Genomic DNA, 6,000 nt, shown 5'->3' with positions numbered 1-6,000 from the left:
TTTGGTTTGAACCGAATACTGCTCACTCCTAGTAGGAATATTTACCTTTAATTATCTAAATTAGTAATGATTTCATTAATGCTGCTTATATCTATATTTGCAAATACTAAAAAAATTAAGAGAATAATATTTAAGTGTAAAAAATCCAATAAAAAACTATATAAAAAAGCAAATTTAATGAGATTTGTATACCTTCTTCAAGTCTTTCAAGCTATACTAATTTTTTTATAATCAATTTGCAGCTATGGGATTTCTAAAATCAGTCTTGTGTACATTATAAAACTTTAACTATTTTAGGGATTAAAGAACTCAGGAAAGAGATAACCACTCTACCTCCAATGCTATAGGCTAACACTGAAGCAATTATGAATATAGGAATTAGGTAGGGGTGAGCAGTATTCGGTTCAAACCAAAAAAACCGATCAAACCGAATCGATTTAAAAATTTGATTCGATTTTTTATATATTTCAGTTCGGTTCGGTTTTTAATTTAAAAAATTTCGGTGATTTCGGTTCGGTTCGGTTTTAATCAGAAAAAAACTGAAAAAATCGAACCGAACCAATTAGTAATAATAATATGTTTTTTCAATAATATAGAGAAATTAAATCATATTAAAATTAAAATATTTTAATTAAATTTTAAAATACTAAAAATAAAGTGTAAAAAATAAAAGAATTATTAAAATTCGAAACCGATCAAATCGAACTGAATCGAACCGAATAACCCCGGTTCGGTTCGATTCGATTTCTGACCAAAATCGGTTCGGTTCGGTTTTTATAAACACTAAAAATTCGGTTTTCGGTTTATTCGGTTCGGTTCGATTTTTGTAACGACCCCAAAATGGACTGTCACCGGCGCTAGGATTCAGGTCGGCTTAAGGCCGCCAGAACCCGTAGCAAGCCTGCTATACTCTCTGTGTACCTGTAAATCTCATATATGAACATACATTTTCTGTGAATATAAAACTCGTTTCTGAACCATGGCTTAACCTGTGCATACCCTATCTCTGTACTCTGTACTCTGTACCCCTGACTAGAGCTTGCTCTAGATGGGTTAACTCATACCTGTTAAGCCTGGTTTTTTACATACTCTGTAAAACATATATACATATACAGATCATGTACATAATAAAAGATTTACAACACAAAATAACTAAGTCAAGCACAACTTTAAACACAACTAGTACATCTCTTTAATATTACATGTCCACTCTAAGCTATTACAAAACTCTTCTCTCTTCCTGTACTCTGCTCTGGACTTCCCCTGTACCCTGTACACTGAACCTGCAAGACTGGGGTTAAGGGAGTGGGATGAGCTCTATAGCCCAGTGAGTAGAACAAGAAAACATATCATGAAAACATGCTCTTATGGCATAACACAGACAATCCACATCAAGGGTAAACCTGTCACCAAAGAGTCCCAGTATCGCATACCAGGGCGTAGTCAAAGGCACCTGGATTTCCTGTCTCATATATGTATATGTGTCTATAACACCTGTACTTACCATTGCCAGGGCATAGTCAAAGGCTCCTGGACTTTACTATACCTGCCAGGACGTAGTCAAAGGCTCCTGGACTTCTATACCTGCCAGGGCGTAGTCAAAGCCTCCTGGACTTATCTCAGTGACTATTGGATCATTCAGCATTCACCCACATCAACAAGTAACTATGCAATGCAACATATTTGTGGATTCTAATGCAATCAACCTACTGCATAACCATGATGCATGACATATGCTAAAAACATTCCATTTCTCAATTAAAAGAATTAAGTGTAGTTCCACTCACCTCTGGCTATCTGGACTGACTCTGCAGGCTCTGTACACTCTGGAGCAGTACTCACTGCTGCTCTCTCTGGTTCCTCTAGTCTGTGTAGGCACAGATAAACTCAAATGAGGGACCAAACTAGTTTATGAATACCTCTATTAAACTCCCAAAGAATCCCCTTAAACTCACTCAAACATCTATGCAAAGCATGCAAAGAAAGGCTGGACAGAACACTTTCGGCGGCAGGTTCGGCGGCCGAAAGTCCTCTCCAGAGCCGAAACTCATGCACCTTCAGCGGCCGAATCTCAACTTTCGGCAGCCGAACCCTTTCGGGGGCAAGTTTCGGGGGCTGAAAGGCACTCCAGAGACGAAAGTCTCTAACCTTCGGCGACAGCTTCGGCGGCTGAAACTCCCCTCCAGAGCCGAAAGTCCAAAAGCTCGGGGGCAAGCTTGGGCAGCCGAAGCCACCTCCTCAGCACATTCGGCGGCTGAACCATGCTTCGGCGGCCGAAGCTGGGTTCATCAGCAAGGTAGAAACTTGCTCTGCCTCTAGCCAAAATGCACAAAATCTTCCCAAACTCAACACCTCAACTCCTCAACTTGCATACACCCAAGGATATGCTCAAAGGGGTCAGAAACTACCTAAAAACCCCAACAACACAAAACAAATAAAACATATACAAGCTTTTCTCACAAAATCATCAAAACCTTTCTTTTTACCCTATTCATGCACCTCTCTCCCAAAACCTCACAAATCTTCCATAAATCATGAAAACAAGCTCAGGATCTTCACTTACCTCTTGAAAACAAGAAGATGAACGATCCTAACGTGGAGTTTTGAAGCAACTCTCCTTCAAACTCTCCACACTTCACACCTTTGTGTTTTTAGCTCAAAACCTTCAAAAACACATAAAAATCAATCAAATCTCTGCATGATGAAATGAAAACATGAAGAAAATTGAAGAAGGACAGGGTTTCACCTCAGAAAGTGAAAGACAAGGCAATCCTTATTGTTTCAACCGACTGAGGGCCTTTTATAGGTGGCTGGCCAGACCACCTTCGGTGGCCACACGTGAAACCGAAAGCCATGCATGTTCGGCCGCCAAATGTCACCTTCGGCGGCCGAACCTGGCTTTTCTGCCTTGGTTCTTTTTTTTCAAAAACGCTTTTCATTTCAACTTTAAACTATAAAAACATCCTATAGTACTTTAAAAAAAATATAAATCTTACCCTTCTAGAGAATTCTGACATCCTGGATTCCACCGGACGACAGGAATTCCGATGCCGGACTCTAGCCGGGTATTACATTCTCCCCCCCTTAAGAACATTCGTCCTCGGATGTTCCTAAAACAATAAAAACACAGAAAAAGGAGGAAACTAACCTCAAAACAGATATGGATACTGCTGAAGCATAGACTCTCGCGTCTCCCACGTGCATTCTTCTAAATTATGGTGGTTCCACAGAACTTTCACCATTGGAATTTCCTTGTTCCTTAGCTGTCTGATCTGTGTATCAAGAATCCGCACTGGCTGTTCTATATACGTGAGATCTCCAAGGACCTCCACATCAGGCGCACTCAGAACCTGATTCGGATCTGACACAAACTGCCGTAGCATAGAAACATGAAATACCGGGTGAATTATCTCCATAGAAGTAGGTAAATCCAGCTTATACGACACATTTCTGACCTTCTGTAAAATCTCAAAGGGTCCAATGTACCGTGGAGCTAACTTACCTTTCTTCCCAAAACGAACCACTCCTTTCAGTGGAAACACTTTCAGCAATACCCACTCACCCTCCTGAAACTCAAGCTGTTTCCTGCGAATGTCCGCATAGCTTTTCTGTCTACTCTGAGCTGTTCTGATCCTCTCTCTGATCATGGGCACTGTTCTACTGGTAATCTCTACCAACTCTGGCCCTGCAAGAGCCTTCTCTCCTACCTCTTCCCAGCAAACAGGTGATCTGCACTTCCTTCCATATAATGCTTCATAAGGAGCCATCCCTATGCTAGCATGATGGCTGTTATTGTAGGCAAACTCCACCAGAGGTAGATGCTGCCTCCAAGAACCGCCAAAGTCTAACACACACATTCGGAGCATATCCTCTATGGTCTGGATGGTCCTCTCTGACTGTCCATCAGTCTGCGGATGGAAAGCAGTGCGAAAATCCAATCTCGTGCCCATCGCACTCTGCAGACTTCGCCAAAATCTGGAGGTGAACTGAGGTCCTCGATCTGAAACGATAGACACTGGGACTCCATGTAATCTCACTATCTCATCCAGATATACCTGTGCTAACTTATCCACAGAATAGTTACTCCTAACGGGAATGAAATGAGCAGATTTCGTGAGTCTGTCCACAATCACCCATATGGAGTCTATCCTGTTGGACGCTGCCGGTAAGCCCACTACAAAATCCATAGCTATGTTCTCCCATTTCCACTCTGGAATCGGCAGTGGGTTAAGCATTCCAACCGGCTTCTAATGTTCTAATTTCACCCTTTGACAAATCTCACAGGCTGTCACAAACTGCGCCACTTCTTTCTTCATGGCTGGCCACCAATATAACTTTTTCAACTCCTGATACATCTTGGTGGCTCCTGGGTGAACACTATACATACCTCGCATTATGAGCTTCCCTCATAATGTCTTCTTTCAGACTGCTAACATCTGGTACACAAATTCGACTCCCATAGCGAAGGATCCCTTTGCTATCAAATCTAAACTCTGCACTGTTGCCTGACTGAACAGTCCTGGCAATTGTCATCAACTCAGGGTCCTCATGCTGCTTCTGCGCTATCTGCTCCTGCGCTATCTGCTCCAGAAACACATGTGTCACTCTCATCTGTGCTATCAACGCACCCGTACCTGACAACTCTAGCTGTAACCCTTCCTCAATGAGCTTATACAGCTCCATCACTATTGGTCTCCGCTCTGCTGCTATATGGGATAAACTGCCTAGTGACTTCCGGCTTAGGGTGTCTGCCACAACATTCGCCTTACCCGGATGATACTGGATCGTACAATCATAATCACTGAGCAATTCCACCCATCTTCTCTACCTCAAATTCAGCTCTCTCTGACTCAAGATGTACTGTAAACTCTTGTGATCAGTGAAGATCTCGCATTTCACCCCGTAGAGGTAATGCCTCCACATCTTGAGTGCAAAGATAACTGCTGCCATTTCTAGGTCATGGGTGGGGTAATTCAACTCGTGCTTCTTCAACTGTCTAGAAGCATAAGCAATCACCCTATCATTCTGCATCAAAACACAATCCAATCCCACTCGAGATGCATCACAGTACACTGTGAAATCTGCATTACTAATAGGCAGAGCTAGCACTGGTGCTGATGTCAATCACCTCTTGAGCTTCTCAAAGCTCTCTTCGCACTGGTCTGACCAGATAAACTTCTGGTTCTTCTGAGTCAGTTTGGTCATAGGAGCAGCTATCTTCGAGAAGTCCTGAACGAACCTCCTGTAGTAACCTGCCAGTCCCAGAAAACTTTTAATCTCAGTCACTGTAGTGGGTCTGGGCCAGTTAGCTACAGCCTCTATCTTCTTGGGGTCTACCTCAATCCCTTCTGCTGATACCACGTGTCCCAAGAAGGAAATGCTCCTCAACCAAAACTCACACTTAGAGAACTTGGCATACAAACCATGCTCTCTCAGTGTCTGCAATACTATCCTCAGATGCTGGGCATGCTCCTCTGCATCTCTGGAATACACTAAGATGTCATCGATAAAAACAATAACAAAGTGATCCAGATACTCGCTGAAAACTCTATTCATGAGATCCATGAATGCTGCAGGGGCGTTAGTCAATCCGAACGGCATCACTAAGAACTCATAATGCCCATATCTGGTCCTGAAAGCTGTCTTTGGCACATCTGCCTCTCTGACTCTCAACTGATGATATCCAGATCTCAGATCTATTTTAGAGAAACAACCTGCTCCAGCTAGCTGGTCGAATAGATCATCAATCCGAGGTAAATGATACCTGTTCTTGGTAGTGACCTTGTTCAACTGTCTGTAGTCGATACAAAGTCTGAGGGATCCATCCTTCTTTCTGACAAAAAGCACTGGAGCACCCCAAGGTGAGGTACTAGGGCGGACGAAACCCTTATCTACCAAATCCTGCAACTGTTCTTTCAACTCCTTTAACTCTGTTGGTGCCATCTTGTAGGGAGGAATAGAGATAGGTCTGGTCTCAGGCAGCAATTCAATTTCAAATTC

The sequence above is a fragment of the Manihot esculenta genome, chromosome 1 (assembly GCF_001659605.2).
Source record: "Manihot esculenta cultivar AM560-2 chromosome 1, M.esculenta_v8, whole genome shotgun sequence".
NCBI classification, from domain to species: domain Eukaryota; kingdom Viridiplantae; phylum Streptophyta; class Magnoliopsida; order Malpighiales; family Euphorbiaceae; genus Manihot; species Manihot esculenta.
Note: the sequence above shows the minus strand (reverse complement) of the source record.